The sequence below is a fragment of the Bombus affinis genome, chromosome 18 (assembly GCF_024516045.1).
Source record: "Bombus affinis isolate iyBomAffi1 chromosome 18, iyBomAffi1.2, whole genome shotgun sequence".
NCBI classification, from domain to species: domain Eukaryota; kingdom Metazoa; phylum Arthropoda; class Insecta; order Hymenoptera; family Apidae; genus Bombus; species Bombus affinis.
This window is the reverse complement of record NC_066361.1, coordinates 973,970-992,472: the sequence shown is the minus strand read 5'-3', so window position 1 is coordinate 992,472 and position 18,503 is coordinate 973,970. Positions and strand designations below refer to the sequence as shown.

The 18,503-nt window shown below is 38.5% G+C and overlaps 1 long non-coding RNA gene and 1 pseudogene across 1 annotated transcript; one reads left to right on the top strand and one right to left on the bottom strand.

Moving 5' to 3' along the window:
- The first annotated feature begins 6,207 nt into the window (after nucleotides 1-6,207).
- On the top strand, nucleotides 6,208-6,306 carry LOC126926754 (5S ribosomal RNA; annotated as a pseudogene).
- Nucleotides 6,307-17,289: 10,983 nt separating this feature from the next.
- Nucleotides 17,290-18,361, bottom strand: LOC126926687 (uncharacterized). The gene is made up of 3 exons (XR_007714775.1): nucleotides 17,971-18,361; nucleotides 17,524-17,816; nucleotides 17,290-17,451 (listed from the first exon to the last, which is right to left on the bottom strand). It is a non-coding gene; the product is annotated as an uncharacterized LOC126926687 (long non-coding RNA).
- Nucleotides 18,362-18,503: the final 142 nt, after the last annotated feature.

Below are 18,503 nucleotides of genomic sequence, written 5' to 3'. Positions count from 1 at the left end.
AACAAAGCATGTCAAATACCTAGGACTCCACTTAGATCAAAAACTTACCTGGAAACTACACATCAAATCAATAGTAGAAAAAATACAGAAAACAAGGAGACAAATGTATTGGCTAACAAGCCGAAAATCCAAACTAAGCACAGAAAATAAAGTAAAAATATATAAAACAATCATAAAACCAATCTTGACGTACGGAATACCACTATGGGGGACGGCAGCAATGAGCCATATAAACAAAATAGAGGTAATACAGGCTAAAATACTCAGAACAATAGTAAACGGACCTTGGTACGTCAGAAACGAAGATATACGAAGGGACCTGGGAATGCCAACGGTCAAGGAAGAAATCAGCAGATACTCCGAGAAATACAAATCAAGAATAGCAACACACATAAACCGGCTAGCTGCGGAAACATACAAAATCACAAATATGGACAGAAGACTAAAAAGGAAGCACCCAGCAGACCTTATAAAGGACATAACCTAACAAACACGAGGATGGTACCCCGCTGGGGGTAGCCACCAACATGCTAATGTAACCGCTAAAAAATTCCACCAAATGTCCAAATTGGACAAATAGTGAATTTAAATAAATAAATAAAAAAAAAAAAAAAAAAGTGCAGCCACACGTAAGGGATCACTAGGCGTAGGCCCTAACAGTGAGCGTGGCAAGCTGTACAGTGTACAGTATACAGTGAGAGAGCGAAAAAAAAGAAAAACAAAAAGAGTGCTAAACAGTGAAAAAATAGTTATAACATCAACCACACTACAAACAATATAAAAATAGAAGACAAAAGGAATGAAATTGAAACCAAGGAGGCGGAATCCGCCATAAGCCCGACAAAAAAGGGATCAAAAGGAAGATAGAAAAACAACAGATAATTAAAGATAGCAGCATAAGACCTGCTGCACAAAAGACGCGGAAACTCAATCCGCCTCCAAACCTGGTAAGCAGGAACAAAAAAAACACAAAACAAGAAAATTTAAAAGAAGAAGAAAGCGATTCACAAGAAGAGCGCGACGAAAAAAACGAAAATATGAAACAAAAAAGAAGCTCTCCACCTCAACCAACGGCAATCCCATTAAAAAACAGATTCGAAGACCACCAAGCTCAAGACCCCTGCGCACCGCAACCGCATGGAACCATTATCGAAAACATTAAAAAAAAAAACGACGTATTAAGGAAAAAGGCAACCAGACAGCCCATTCCCCTGGACACGTCACCGATAACCACGAGCAAAAGCAATGCCGCCCGGACAAGCACCCCCCCCCCCCCCCGCCGCTCCGCCGAAAAAAACAACACCACAACCTACAACATCACTGAAAAACCAAACGCATAAGGGCCTGTCACCCAGGCACCCCGCTGAAGACCAGACGGACCCCCCCCCCCCCACATCGGCAAAAGGGGCCAGGCCGCCCCCCATCAACATAACATTACAAGACCCGAAAGACACAATAGCACTCATGGAAAATTCCCTCAAAATCAAGAATTTCCATATTAAAAGAATCCGTGCAGGTAAGCACGTGCTTTATCTTCAAAACCTAAATGACCACGCGAAAGCAAAAAAAATACTGACCGCAGCCAACACGGCCTATTACACATATACCCCAAAATCCCAAAAACCTCACACGTACCTGCTAAAAGGGCTAGGAAACAGCTACACAGAAGCAGAAATTCTAGAAGACCTAAAAGCCCTGAAAATAGAAGAAGTTAACTTCACCAAAGTGTCTCGATTCTCAACAAGAAAATCAAGGGAGAACAATATATTGCTCCCAATCTATATAATTCAAGTATCCCCCGATAGCAACATTGGGAACCTACTAAAAATAAACAGACTTAACTATCTGAAAATAGCATGGGAAAAAATAAAAAAAAACGATATCACGCAGTGCTACAAATGCCAGCGAATAGGCCACACAGCACAAAACTGTAACCTAAACTACCGCTGTGTAAAATGCACTGAGCCGCGCGGACCAGGCGAGTGTAAGATAAAAAAAGAAGATGCAGTAAGCAAAGAAAAAATCTACTGCGTAAATTGCAAAAACTTCGGGCATCCTGCATCATACAAAGGATGCCCAAAACTCGTCGAATTACGTAAAAAGATTAATGAAAAAATCACCAAAGCAAAAACAACAAAAACCGAAAGAATCGCCAACATAAGCCGTAAGTACGTCCCCGAGCTAAAGTTCGCGGACATAGTAAAACAAGGAACAAGTATAAACGAGACAAGCCCACAAGTAACAAATATAGCGGCACGAGTCAAACAAAACCCCAACCCAACGATGGACTCACTCCAAATAAGCATAATAAATGTCATTGAAGACTTCAAAAAAAGCATTCTAAAAGCTCTAAGCGACCAACAAACACAACTAAACGAAATAAAAAAAGCATTAAATACACATGAAGAAAGAATCGACTCCATTTTCAGCATTATCGAAAATATGATATAGACGACGAATAGTCAAAACACACTCATCCACCAATTACAGCAAAAAACAAATCAGATAAAAGTTAAACATCTGAAAATAATTTCAATAAACGCCAACTCACTAATCTCAAACCAAAAAAGATACAGCATACTAACCCTAATCAAGAAAGAAACCCCTGACATAGTACTTATCTCAGAAACCAAACTGAACTATAAACATAAAGTGCACTGCAAAAACTACTCGACAATAAGACACGACAGACCAAACGCTACCCAAGGAGGAGGTACAGCAATCCTCATAAAAAACCCCCTGAAGTTCGAAATAATCCAAAACGACAAAATAACAAACTTCAAAATCCTAGAGACGACGATCATAAAAATAAAAATAAACAATAAGGAAAACTTATTTATCTCCGCAGCCTACGCAGCCTACGGAAACCAGAAACAATTTAACGACGAATTCGACAATCTCTTCCAACTTTTACAGCTCGACAAACAGGAAAACTGCTACATAATAGCCAGTGACCTTAACGCCAAACATACCAGCTGGAAAAACGAAATAAACAGACACGAGAGGAAACTCCGTCAGAACCTGGCTAGACAATAAAAGCATTTTCTACAAAACAAACCTCTATAGCTCCGAGCTACCCTCTTACCCAAAAGGACACTCCTACCTAGACATATGCCTAGCAGACGCCCGAATAAAATTCCAAAACTTACGACCAAATAACACTCTCAAAACCATAGACTACGACAGCGACCATAACGCCATAGTATTTCAGATAAGCAAAAACACATCCGACTACCTAACACTCGAAACGCAGACCGAAACACCCAGGTACAACTACAAAAAGACAGACTGGAGAAAGTTTCAAAACCTACTCGAACAGAACTGCGACCTAAAAATCTACAACAATGTCAACCTAACAGACAGACAAATCGACTCGTTCATAGACGAAATAGAAAAACATATACAAATCGCCCTACAAGAATCCGTACCGACATTTAAAAAAAAAGACTCCTGCTAGCCATATATAAACTATAAAATAAAAAAACTACAACGAGATAAAAGCTACATACTATCTAAATTAAACAACCTAAGACACAACTACTCTTACGACAAAAGAGAAGACATAGAATTCCTAAAGTACCTGCTACAAGAAATAAAATCGCAACTAAAACAAGAATTCGCAAACTCTATAAATCAATACTGGACAAATAAGATAAAAAATATCTCCAAAAAAGACTCTGCTAGCATGTTCCCGCAGATAAATCAAATTTTCAGACCAAAGGAACAAAACTTCATCCCGCCCCTCAAACTGCCTCCAGAAAAAGTCTCCCTCATCCAAGAAGCAGGCATCGAGATACACAACACCAACAAAGACACAGAGGGCAACTTCATAATATCAAAAACAACGGAGAAACTAGACATTATCGGCACCCACTTCGCCAAAACTCACACACAAAACGAACACATGGGCCGAGAACAATTAAACAGAATTATCATCGCCGAAACAAACAAACTAAAAAATAAAATAAAACAAGACATAGCGCTAAACAAAACAGTCTGCACATTCTCAAACGAAAACACATCGGACGACCCCAAACAGCCCGACCCAGAAATAAACTACTTTACAAACTTCAATCAACTAAGTACAATCTTCTCCACGCTAAACAACAAAAAATCCGCCGGCTTCGATGGCATCCCAAACATCTCGCTCAAACGCCTACCAAACAAAATAAAATGGTACTACACAGTACTGTTTAATAACGCACTAAACAACACGTACTTCCCCAAAAAATGGAAAAAAGCCAAACTCATAGCCATTACAAAAAAAAAGAAAAACAAAATAAAGACGGTTCATCACCTGCAAACCTACGACCCATAAGCCTCTTCCCCAACATAAGCAAAGTATACGAAATGATCATAAACAACCCCCTAACAGCCTTCTGCTCAAAAAATAAGGTAATCCCGGAAAACCAATTCGGCTTCCGCCACAAACACTCCACAATCCACGCAATAAACAAACTTACGTCGGATATCTACTGGGCACTTAACGCAAATCAGCGAGTAGCCGCCTGCCTAATAGACATCGAAAAAGCCTTCGACACAGTCTGGATCCCAGGGCTCATTTATAAAATGATTAACAAAAACTTCCCCGAATACCTAATCAAAATAGTCTGGGACATGATAACAAACAAATCTTTTATAATGACCGACGGCTCGCACACTTCAAGCAAAGAATTCTCCATAGAGAACGGCCTGCAACAAGGAACAGAATTCCCCGCTACTCTTCAGCATCTACAATAACGACTTACTAAACCTCTTTAACCTCAACACATCCACACATAAACGCTCCATAGCCTTCGCGGATGACCTAATCATCTACGTAACAGGCCGCAAAACCAAAACGATAAGAACAGAACTGCAAGAACTCTTTAACAAAATCAGCGATTACTATCATACATGGAAACTAAAAATTAATGCAAGCAAATGCGAAACCATTCTATTCAGACCCATGACAAGCAAAATCGGCTCAGCAGAAAGGGAACAAGTCAGGAAATTCCGCCTAAAAGAAAAAGCAAACGAAGAGAACCTCATACCACACAAAAATTGCGTAAAATACATATGAGTAAATATAGATGAAAAATTAAACTACAAGCAACACATCGAAATCCAACTCTCAAAAGCCAGCAAAGCTTTTTGGAATACAAAAAGGCTGTTTTATTCCAGACTTCTCGATAGCAAAGTAAAAATCATGTGCTACCAAACGCTAATAGGACCCATTATAACCTACGGCTGTCCAATATGGTACAACATACCAGCGTCAGTAATGGAAAAAATTCGCATATTTGAAAGAAAATGCATCAGAGCTTGCTTGAGCATTTACAGGTCAGAACACAGCGGATACAGAAAATACGTAAAAAACAAAAAAGTATACGACTTAGCCAACATCCACCGCATCGACTGTCACATCCTAAAACTAACAAGAAACCACTTCGCGCAAGCCGCGCAGATCAAAGAAAACAGCCTAATCTTCGGCTGCTTATACCCAAACGACGCATACTTCAAAAACACTCTCTTAATAGGCTACATCCCCCCCGAAGCCTTTCTATACCTAGACGAAAGAAACTATCTCCAAGACCAAAACAACATCCCCATAATTTATCATATGCAAAGGAAAATAGGAATGAAATCTATACAATACGAGGAAAACCTAGATGGCCGTACTGCAGACACTAGGTGGAGATACCACATGGCCCTCCCTCAAAAGGATACAGAAGACAAACACAGAAAAAACACAAAAAAATATTGGTGGATACGGAACCCATAACAAAAAACAACAAGATAAAGAACCACAGAACGGCAACGCTCACCGAATTAAGTGTAAATATGTAAATATGTAAATAGACAAACAAATATTATACTAATCCCACAGAACACCCCTTCCCTCCCCTCCCAGACCATCCCCCCCTAATAGGCTAGCGAACTGTCCTGTTTTTGCGTCCAGACTTTCAGGACATAAACTAAAACATTGCACATAGGCACAGCGCAACAGCGGCTTAAATTTAACTTACAATAATAGGCGTAAAAAAAAAAAAAAAAAAGAAAAAAAAAATAAAGAATGTAATAATGCATGGCTACGTCGTACCGTCGCGTATCGGTACTTTTGCCTGTACCACCCTACAATTAGAATTCAGCGTTTATTCTGGAGAAAAACCATGTAAAAACAAATATATAAAAAATCCTGGAATTAATAAACAAAGTTAAAAAAAAATACCGCGTTGAAAATACACGTTCTCGTCCGATCACGAAAGTCAAGCAGCGCTGGGCACGGTTAGTACTTAGATGGGTGACCGCTTGGGAACTCCGTGTGGCATTGGCTCTTTTTACTTTTCTCAACACTTAGCCAATCGAACAATCAGATTTAATGTTTTTAATGTTGACTATATCTTTTTATACTTTTAATTTGATGTTTTGTATAAACAATATGTGAAATCGTTAAACGAAATCATTACCGCAAAATATAATTGACCATTTAAATAATTTGTAGACTTCTCTATTTTTCAAGTATTAGTGAATATTAGTCCTTACTTAGAAAAATGCACGGTGGACAGCGTATAGGTTGGCCTGTGCGGGCGCGGTTGACTGAGTGTTAATAGGCTATGGTCGTATACATCAAGAAAATATCTTTTTAGCATTAAACGATTATCACCATACGTTGTATCATTCTCGCATACACGCTTACTTATATATTGCTTTTTTTATATTTTCCGATAATGTTATATGTGCGTGTAGGGTGCCAAAGAAATACTCGGTAGTGTTTAACAGTATATTTATTAACAAATTCCGCTTTCGACTCTTTATGTACAACTCTCGATTCCAACTGACGATTCCCCTGACGCGTCCCCTTGAAGTTGGCACCTCGGTATAAATGTTGACTCGGACTGTCGGTCTTTTAATGGTGTTTTGAATGACCTTTATCTTTGACCTCCTTTATCTACTACTTGGATCTCCGTATTCTTGAAGCTAGATTCTTTTTTTTTCTTTTTTTTCAATTGTTTTATAGCATCCAATAGCGTTACCAGCTGCATTGGAACTTTGTTTTGTATAGTTTCATGTTTTTCAAAAGGCAATTCAGGATTTTTGATTGGAACAATGGTGCTAATACTGAGAATTACTTTAGGGTGGATCTCGTTCTGAGAAATAAGTTTTCAAACGATTACCATGGATTTTCTTAATAACACTATCAATCAAAATCCCGTAAAACGGAGTTTTAATTTGGTGAATTCTGTATGGTCCTAACCATTCAATGTCCAACCTATTTTTCTCATGATCATTATGAATATGAGCATAATCGTTTTCTACGCGTTTAAAATTTTGAGACAAGTTTCCGGCAATTTTACTCATAGAATGGTACAGCATACTTACATATTTTTAATCGCCGATTCCTGCTTCCTACAGGAAACCTTCCTTTACTTCAAAATGCTCATTTTCCGAAGTTCTTTCATGGAGACGAGCAGTCCTGGCTTCCTTTGATGCCTCTGAAGCTCGGAGTTCAGAGCGCTTGATAGGAACTTCGTCTCGCCTGATTGCGAACGCATGAGCTTCTATGCCAATCGTGATTCCCATGACACTTAAGATCTTTAATATGGGTATAAAAGCTTCATTAAAAATATATACTGCGAGGAAAGTGAAAATTTGAATTGTCTGCGTTCCTGCGTGGATACGCTTCGGAGCAAAAGTCCATATTAACGAATTTAACGATTCGTTGTTATTTTGGGTTTCAGAACCCAAACATCGTTCAAATTGAATTATTGAATTAAAAATACATTAAAAAGGGATAAAATACAATAAAGATTTTATGAGGGTATTCATACGTAGGTACTCGGGCAGCGTCTACCGTCTACTATTCATTTGTTCCAGTCGGACCGAAACAGATACCACGTTATAGAAATGGCTGTAACTCATAAAATAATTGAAATTTTGAAAAATCCTTTTAAGGGCATATTCTTGAATATCGAAACTTTGGAAATATGGAAAAAATTTGTTTTCAATTTTTGTCGAATTTGTAGAATATACCGTTAAAACCATAGTTTTGGCTATCACGAAGGGCAAGTTAGCTTTCCTTCCGAAAGATAATTCAAATGGCGAGAAGCCTGTAGCTTCGTGAATCGAAGTATTATATCCTAAACAAATAAAATTCAAAACTTCATCCCATTCTCTATTGTTATCGCGTAAAGTAGTTCGTATCAAATCTTCCACTACAGCATGCGTTCTTTCTAGGGATCCGTTGGCTTGAGGGTAGAAAGATGTGGTTTTATTTTGTTTGATTTCGAAAGCTTCATCAAACTTATTCATTAGTTCGCTCACAAAGTTTTGTCCTTGATCCGTCAAAATTGTTCTTTGTGCTGAGAAAATATAACTGTAGTGTACCAAAAGAGCGTTAATAATTGACTCTGTCTGTTGGGTGTTCAAAAGTACTAATATTAAATATTTTGTCAGTTCGTCGTGAATCGAAAGTATGAATTAATTTCCTCGTTTTGTTTTCGTCATTGGTCCAATGATATCCATTGCTATTTTATCGTTTGGTTGCAAAGGTGTGTCTGAAATAATTGGTATTTTCTTGGGTCGAATTCGCGTTAGTTTTTTCTTTTGACATGCATCGCAATTTTTGATAAAAGTTTCTACCTTTTCCACTAAATCTGCTATTTTATATTTTTCTTTAATTCTTTGATATGTTTTTTGCACTCCTAAGTGTCCTATAATTTCATTATGATTTTCACATAGAATTGTATCTACTTCTGCTTCTGTTAACTCTTTTATTGGTTCCCACGCAAAAATTAATTTTTTATGTATCATTGAAATAAAGAATTATGAGTTTCAACTGAATTTTTTCTAATTCTGAAAACGTGTTGTCACCTATTCTAAGTTTGGTATAATTTTGAATAATCGAATGGATTTTCCTAAGCCAAATTGTTTCATTATATTCACCTAGCTCGTCTTTGGTCAATTGATAAAAGGAATTGTCGTTTGATTTCAAATCAAGTCTTTCATTAATTCCTTCCGCTTGCTTGCATTCATTGAAATGATCTGTATGATCTATAACATGGATGTCTGTTTTTGTGATTGCGTGAGCTCTGGATAAACTATCGGCTACCGTGTTATCTTTACCTTTACGTATTCAATCTCGTATTCGTATTCTTCTAATTTTAATCTCCATCTCATTAAACGTGATTAAGGATCTTTACAATCGTTTAGCCATTTCAAAGCCTGATGGTTTGTCCTAATTATGAATTTACGTCCTAACAGATATTGTCTTAGCCTTTTTATTGCCCATACGATTGCTAAAAGTTCTTTTTCATTTGCCGTGTAATTTTTTCTCAGGTGGGTTGAGTGTTTTTGAAATAAAACAATATGGGTGTCCATCTTGTGAGAGAACAGCTTCTCGTCCTTCGTTACTTGCGTCGGTCGTTAGCGCGAAGGTCTTTGGAAAATCTGGGTAATTTAAAATCGGTGCCTCATATAATTTTTGTTTCAACGATTCAAAACTGTCTTGTTGTTTGTTCGTCCAGTAAAAGCTAATATCTTTCTTAATTGAGTCGGTCAATGGTTTGGCTATCTTGGAAAAGTTACGTATAAATTTTCTATAATAGCCGGTCAGTCCTAAAAATGATTCGACCTTGGTTGGGTTCCTCGACGTCCTAAAATCTTTCACGGGCTTGATTTTCTTCGAGTTTCGTTTAACTCCTTCGACTGTTACTAAATGTCCTAAATATTCAAGCTCTGAGGAATTCGCATTTACCAGGCTGTATCTTGAGTCCTAGTTCTCTAAGTCTTTGCAAAACTATTGCTAAATTTTGACCATGTTTTTGAATTGTATCTTCGAAAATTATAATGTCGTCTAGATGTACGAAACAATTAACATTGACTAACTCTCTTAATGCTGTGTCCATCATTCGTTGAAAAGTTGCGGGTGCGTTTTTCAGTCCGAATGGCATGCGATTATAATGGAAGTAGCCTTATGGTGTGGAGAATGCAGTGTACCAGGTATGTAAATATGAAACTGAAATTTTTGTATAGAAAATACACGTTTATTGTATAAAAATGATTAAAAATATTTTATCCGAAGTATTGTCCATCGCTAGCTATATATTTTTCCTACCTGTCTGGCAATTGGTGGATGCCACGCAAACAAAACTGTCGCTTTTTTGAGGCAAACCAGTCATCGAGCCATTTTCGTACATTTTCGTAAGAAGTGAAGTGCTGGTCAGAAAGTGCGTGTCCCATCGATGCAAATAAATAGTAATCGGACGGAGCCAAGTCTGGTGAGTAAGCCGCGTGCGAAAGTATTTCTCAACTGAACGCTTCGATCGATTCCTTGACCGGTTTTGGTGTATGTGATGGTGCATTATCATGAAGCAAAATTACTTTGTGTTGCCTTTTTTGATATCCTGGTCGTTTTTCACGCAAAGCTTGATCCAAATCGATCATTTGTTGTCGGTAGCGCTCAGTATTAACGGTTTCGCCAGGTTTTAACAGCTCATAATAGATCACGTTCCACGTTCCACGCTCTTCGTTCCTCACGTCAAAATTGCCACTTCTACATTTTTTAAACCACTCATAGCACTGTGATTTACCAAGAGGATGCTCACCGTAAGCTTCGACAACCATTCGATGCGAATCTGCAACAGTTTTCTTCAAATGGTAACAGAAATTCAATGCTGTCCGCAAATCGTAGTTTCCAGGTACAAAATTCGACATGTTCGACGCTATTAGAAACTGTGCTGTTGTATGAAACGTGTATTGTTCTGAGTCGAAAATGTTTGTGAGATGTCAACAAAGACTTTTGGCATCAATGACGCAGTTTAGTGATAACTACATTATCAGCTAGGGCCATCTAAAGGCAAATTCCGGTTTCATATTTACAGACCTGATATTTATTTGAGTTGGGATTCATAGAAATTTGGTGGAATCCTAATGACAGATCTAGAGCTGAGAAGAATTTCGCGTTTCCTAACTGACTAAGAATGTCTTCGATATCTGGTAAAGGATATGCGTCTTGATCGGTTAATTCGTCTAGTCTTCTGAAATCTATCACAATTCTTCATTTCTGTTTGCCTGAGGCGTCTGATTTCTTAGGTACTACACAAACAAGTGAATTGTAAAGCGAATCTGACTCTTCGATAATATTTTTACTTAGAATTTCTTTCATTTGGTTCTCGATTTCAGCTTTATGGCATTCCGGGGGTCTATACGATTTAATATTTATGATTTTGTCTTGCTCCAAAGTTATCTTGTGTTGTGTCAAATTTGTATAAGGTAAAAGATCAGTCTCTAAATTGAACACATTGATATAATGAATCAAAATCTTTTCAATAGGTATACGAAGTTCAGGTTCTATATTTGAATTGAATATTTATATTGAATATCTCACTACAATTGAAGAAGCATGCTCGTGTCACGTAAAAATAAAGAGAAATTTTATAAGGAAGAACAAGACTTTATTTTCACTTGGTTTATACAAGTATAAGACACTTCCGAACTCTAGCCGTGACCGTACGAGAGTGAATCTTACAATCTTTTTACTTTCGGTCATCTGTTCTCTCATTATCCCCACTACCCTGTAGGCGTACGTGACCGTTGCTACGCTTCTGGAACATTTGGTGGAAGGGCCGTTAGGCCATAAATGAATCCTCAGGTACTCCGCCAATATACATTGTCGCCAAGGTCGCCATGTGTTCCTCTCGTCGGTCCATCGGGTTCGAAGTATGCCGACCGGGACACCATCCTGCCCGAGGTGTGTGTGTGTGTCCTGGTCTCTGATGTGATTTACGTTACATACCTCCCTCCTTAGATTGATTTTGGTCCTCTAAAATCTCAGTGTTTCTTCAGGATTGTTTTATGGAGGCTAATTGGCTAAAAGTGTGTTTTCTTCTTTGTCTTAATCGACAAGACAAAACAAAAACAAAGTGCATAACAGCTACTTATGGAGAAGGTGAAGACCGTCCTGGAAAATAAGGTTTAATACGATTACCATGTATTTTCCTAATCGAGTCATTCACCATTATTTCGTAATAAGGGGTTTTTACTTTTTCAATGGTGTACGGCCCTAACCATTCAGTATCTAATTTGTGTTTTTTATGATCATTATGAACTAATATTAAATCTCCTTCTCTAAAAATGGATTGAGGTTTAATAATTTTTTTTTTTTTGATCTCTTTGGTATCTTTGTTTACTCTTCATTAGAGTTTCCCTGGCTTTAAGTAGCTTGGCATCCCATTCTCGTTTCCTGAAGCTGACCTCATCAGCGTATGTTCTTTGCGAATTTTGGGATATGGTAGATGGGAGATTGGCCTTGTGTCCAAATGTTAGTTCGAAAGGGGTATATCCAGTGGCATCATGAACCATAGTGTTATATGCTAGACACACAAAATTTAGGTTTTGATCCCATTCTGTTTCATTATCGTTTTGTATAGCTTTTAACATGTCGGATATTACAGCATGTGTTCGTTCTAGGCTTCCGTTGGATTGTGGATGGAATGAGGTGGTTTTTATGTGTTTGATCCTAAATGCTTCTTCGTATCGTTGCATTAGCTCGCTAATGAAACTTTGTCCTCTGTCAGTTAATATACGTTTCGGTGCAGAGAATATATAAATGTAATGATTCAATAAAGCATTCCAGATTGATTGGGTCTGTTGTGTTTTTAGGGGCACAAGTATTAAATATTTGGTTAGTTCATCGTGTATAGAGAGAATGTATTGGTTTCCTATCTTGGTCTTTTTCAACGGGCCTATCACATCCATAGCGATTTTGTCGTTAGATTCTAACGGGGTGTCGGTTATCTGTGGTTCCTCCTTTCCTCTTATCCGAGTAGTCTTTGATGTTTGACATGTCGCGCAAGTTCCTATTCTGCTTTTTATTCTGTCTATTAGGTGTGGGATATCATATTTGCCTCGGATTCTGTCGTACGTCTTTTGTATTCCGGGATGTCCTACCAAGTCATGATTTTCTTTTAGTACTTGTTCTATTTCCTCTTCGCTTAAACTCTGTATTGGTTCGTAAGCAAATTCTATGTCGTCGCGTTGGTCATTGAAAAATAAAAGAAATCTTTTTATGTGTGCTTTGTCTTGTGCGTTTAAGTTATTGTCTCCTATTCCTATCTTTCTATTTGTTTTAAGTATGTCTGATATTTTCTGTAACCATACGGTTTCGTCATATGGGCCCAGATATGATTTTGTTAATTGGAAAAAGTTGTCTTTGTTAGATGTTAGTTTCAATAATTTTGGTATTTCTTCTGATTTTTCCCAGTCTCTGAATTGTCTTAATAAAACGTCAGTTTGTGTTATCGCGTGTACTCTGGATAGGGTGTCAGCGGCTACGTTTTCCTTTCCTTTTACGTACTCTATATCGTATTCGTATTCCTCTAATCTCAATCTCCATCGAATCAATCGACTAGAGGGGTCCTTGCAGTTGTGCAGCCATTTAAGGGCTTGGTGGTCTGTTTGAATTTTGAATTTGCGGCCTAATAAATATTGCCTAAATCTTCTAACTGCCCAAACGATGGCCAATAATTCTTTTTCCGTCGTAGTATAATTTCGTTCAGGGGGGTTTAATGTCCTTGAAATGAAGCAACAAGGGTGTCCGTCTTGTGAAAGGATGGCTCCTAGACCTTCATTACTGGCGTCCGTTGTTAACGTAAATGTTTTCGTATAGTCGGGGTATTTTAGTACTGGTGCTTGGCATAGTCTTTCTTTTAATGTATCGAAGCTAAGTTGTGTTTTGTCAGTCCAGTGGAATTGTATGTCTTTCTTAGTTAGTTCCGTTAACGGTTTGGCAATTTTCGAGAAATTCTTAATAAATTTTCTATAGTATCCGGCTAACCCAAGGAACGATTTTACATCCGTAGGATTTTTGGGTAGTTTGAAGTTCTTTACTGCTTCTATCTTTTCAGGGTTAGGTTTTACTCCGTTTGCTGTCACTAAGTGTCCTAAATATTCCAATTCGGGTTTTAGGAATTCACATTTATCCGGTTGTACTTTTAGACCTACTTCCCTGAGTCTTTGGAGTATAATGGCTAGGTTTTTATTATGTTCCTCTATCGATTGCCCGAATATAATGATATCATCGAGATAGACGAAACAGTGATTATTAATTAAACTTCTTAACGCGGTGTCCATCATTCTTTGAAAGGTAGCGGGTGCGTTCTTGAGCCCGAATGGCATTCTGTTATAGTGGAAGTGCCCTTGTGGTGTGCTAAATGCAGTGTACTTCCTCGAATTCTCATCCATGGGTATTTGGTGGAATCCCGAGGATAAGTCTAAAGCGGAGAAATATTTTGCGTTCCCTAGTTGCGATAGTATATCGTCAATGTCGGGTAATGGATATGCGTCTTGGTCCGTTAATTCGTTTAACTTCCGAAAGTCAATCACTATTCGCCACTTTTGTTTCCCCGACGCGTCGATTTTCTTTGGGACGACCCAGACGGGAGAGTTATAGGGAGAGTCGGAGGGTTCTATAATCTTTTTGTCTAACATTTCCGTCATTTGTTTGTTTATTTCGATTTTATGGTGTTCGGGAGGACGGTAGGATTTTACGTTGATGATTTTATCTTCTTTCAATGTAATGGAATGTTTAGCAAGAGATGTACATGGTAATGTTTCGCTGTCTAAATTAAATACATCCATGTAATAGAGAAGAATCTTTTCTACAGGTTCTCTGAGAGGTTTCTCTATGTGCGATAGTCGAATCGAAGATTTGAATTTTTGGATTTGATCTATGGTATTTGTATTTTCGATAATGTTAGAAACTTGAATTGAGGACTTACCACCATTGATAAAGCACACTGGCGTTGGCTTCCCTTCGAGGTATACAATTTTTTGAATGGTTTCTCCTGGTGCAAGGGTTGGTTCTTGTTGCAGCAGAAGGATGTTGTTATCTAATTTCAATGTTTCGTTGGAGAGTTCGAATCGATATTGATTCAAACCGGGTAAGCCTAATACGCCATCTTCTATAATTGGGAAATCGTCATCTATTAAAGAGAAGTCTATCTTTTTGTCGAACAAATTCAATTTGACTTTGGAATTAGATTCGTATTCGGAATGTCCCATGGAGAATTTCTTTGTGTCTGGTATTGTTGTCTTTCCTGGGTAGCATCTTTGTTTAAGCAAGTTGATTCCTGCCCCGGAGTCAACGAGAAATCGCAATCCTGGTCGTCCTGGTAATTGTAATAGTATTGTGGGTAATCTTCCTGAGGTAGCATTGTTAATTCTGATTGTTCTTGAACGTGGTTTATTCCTGGAGGGGCTTTTCTTTGAGGCGGTATCGGAAAATTTTGGCATTGATTTGGAAGGTGTCCCAATCGATTGCATTTGGGATATTTCGCTTGCGTCCTTTCGCTTAATGGTCTGTTCCCAAACTTCGTAAAATTGTTCGTTCTTGGTAGAATATTTTGTGTGAGTGGAGTTTTATTATTTGTGTTACTTGTAATAGCGAGGCGATTGTCTGCTGGATGAGAAGCCTGGTTACGATAAAATGGCGGGGCGGTTGTTTGTCGCGTCATCTGTCTGCGAGAGCTGTGCTCGCGAAAGTATCTTTCCATATTCATTGCTTTCCTTTCTGCTTCGATGAGGTTTGGGGGGGGATTAGCCATTAGCGCCTGCCCTATTTCTGGACGAAGGCCTCCTACATAGTCGGTCACAGAGTCCATGTATAGTTGCTCGTTCATCACCCGTCGAGTTAGTTCGTCTCTATACTCGTTGGTAATGCTGTGTTGGAGTTTGTTAAAAACACTTCGAAATCTGATGTTATAGTTTTGCACGCTTTCGGTTAATCCTTGCCTCATTCCCCTTAATTCGTCCTGTTGTTCTCTCACTGATACTTGCGCAGCTACATTACGTCTCAATGCTTCATACAGAGATTCGAATTCGGTAATACGAATATTGCGGATTGCCATTGCGGCTTTTCCTACAATCTTCTCTATTTTAATCATTTTTAGCAATAGTGTTGGTTCGCTACACATCATTCTTACTTCTTGTATTTCATGAATAAAATCCTCCACGTCTATATCATCCTCTCCGTTTAATATCGGAATGCATTTTAATGCACTCTCAGCTTTTAGCTCTGGTTGCGTATATTGTTCAGGAAAAGTCCTTTCCCAGGATGGTTGAGGTGGTGTTTGAAGTAATGGGCGAGATTCTCGAAGGACCGATAGATCTTTAGCGGTGTGGGTTACTTCGTCTACGGTTATTAGGGAACTGGCCTCCGATACATTTCCCGTTTTTGTTTTTGCTACAACTTCATCCATACGCAGTGCAAGCATACTCATTTGTTTCTGCATTGCATCAAGCAAAGCTTTAACTGTTGGGTCTATTCCGCTGTTAGTTAAAGCGGCGCTAACAGTTTCGGTTTTGTCTTCTCGTGGCGTTGCCATTGTTATACTAATTGTGCTGTCTGTTCTCGATCTGTATTTGACAAAAGAATCCAGGGCTTGCTCACCTTGATCGTTTAACCCGTAGGAAAGGTTCCGTTGCGGTGTTCCTTTGTCGAAACGTTGAAAGTGTCTGCTCTGTTACAGTGGTCCACTGATCCTCAATCTTCAAAGTTGACCGTAGCCCGAAATGCGTAATTTCGTTTTCTTGAAGTTGATGGATCCTGGCACGGATCGCCAAAATGTCACGTAAAAATAAAGAGAAATTTTATAAGGAAGAACAAGACTTTATTTTCACTTGGTTTATACAAGTATAAGACACTTCCGAACTCTAGCCGTGACCGTACGAGAGTGAATCTTACAATCTTTTTACTTTCGGTCATCTGTTCTCTCATTATCCCCACTACCCTGTAGGCGTACGTGACCGTTGCTACGCTTCTGGAACATTTGGTGGAAGGGCCGTTAGGCCATAAATGAATCCTCAGGTACTCCGCCAATATACATTGTCGCCAAGGTCGCCATGTGTTCCTCTCGTCGGTCCATCGGGTTCGAAGTATGCCGACCGGGACACCATCCTGCCCGAGGTGTGTGTGTGTGTCCTGGTCTCTGATGTGATTTACGTTACACTCGCGTCGGCTTGCCTTCGAGGTAGATAGTTTGAACTCTCCTTTCTCCTGGTTGAATAACTCTAAGTTTCTGAAAATACAAGACGTTATTGTCCAATCTGATTTTATCATTTGAAATTTCATATTGATATAGTTCAAGACATGGTAATCCTATAATTCCGTCTTCAATCAAAGGAAAATCGTTAGGTACTGCGTAAAATTTATGAGGTTTACCAAAAGCAATGATTCCAACAAATCTATCAGTGAAATATTTGTCTTGTCCCATATAAAAAGTTTGAGGCTCGTCTGATTTGAATATCTTAGTGTCCGATTTATTTTCCTTGATTAAATTTATCCCTGCTCCGGTATCAATTAAATGAATACGTTCTTTTGCAATTCCTCTGAATGGTATTGTTAGTAGTTATCCAGTTGTTGCGTTAACCCTTGATATTCTTGGGCTTGCGTTGTCATTTCTCTCTGTAGATCTGGGAATCCCAATGATCAAGGAAGCAACTAACAGATACGCAGAAAAATACAAATCAAGAATAGCAACACACACAAACCGGCTAGCTGCGGAAACGTTCAAAACGATAAACATGGACAGAAGGCTAAAAAGGAAGCACCCAGCAGACCTCATAAAGGATATAACCTAGCAAACGCGAGGATGGTACCCCACTGTGGGTAGCCACCAACATGTTAATATAACTGTTAACAAATTGTACCAAATGTCCAAATTGGACAAATTGTAAATTTCAATAAATAAATAAAAAAAATTTCTCCCTGTTGCTGTTCATCCTCGTTCTCGTCTGTTCCCATCTGGTTTACTCGTGGGGATGGTAGGTTTCTTTGGCTTGAAAAGAAAATTGAAAATTGAAAATTTTGATATTGTTGTGCCACGTGTCCCGATTTACTACATTTGAAACATTTTACTTGTTGTCGAACAGCAAATAGTATACGTTCCGTTTTAGAAAATGGTAAAACATTTTTGTTGATCGGATTATTACCTGTGGCAGGTAGTGGTCGGTCGTTTGTCTGCGTCGGTCTGTTACTACGTTGATTATACGTTGCTGGTGGTCGAGTACATGTCCTTCTCCATTCCTTTTGTTCCCCTCGCAGGTATCTTTCAATGTCAGCGCCTTTCTTTTCTGTTTCGCTCCATGAAGATGATTCGTTTGCTAACAGTATGCGTCCTATATCGTGTCGAAGTCCTTTCAAATAAATTCGACCTACTTTTCTCATGGTGGCCTCAATCATTATTCGTCGTGTAGTTGATTGTGGATTTTCGTTAATTATATTGCATAAGTAAGTTTGTTTAATATGCGGTGAAATCGGATATTGAAACTTTAAACGGATTCGCCGCGTCCTTATTTCAAATCGCGTAATTGTTCACCGTATTCGTTAGGCTAAAAAGGAAGATGAATTATGAAATGATGTATAGATGAATTTCTACGTTGGATCTCAAAGCGTCATGTAAATTTGCATAACTTTCAATGGGTATGTTCCGAATACATTGCGCGGCTTTGCCAACTATTTTATC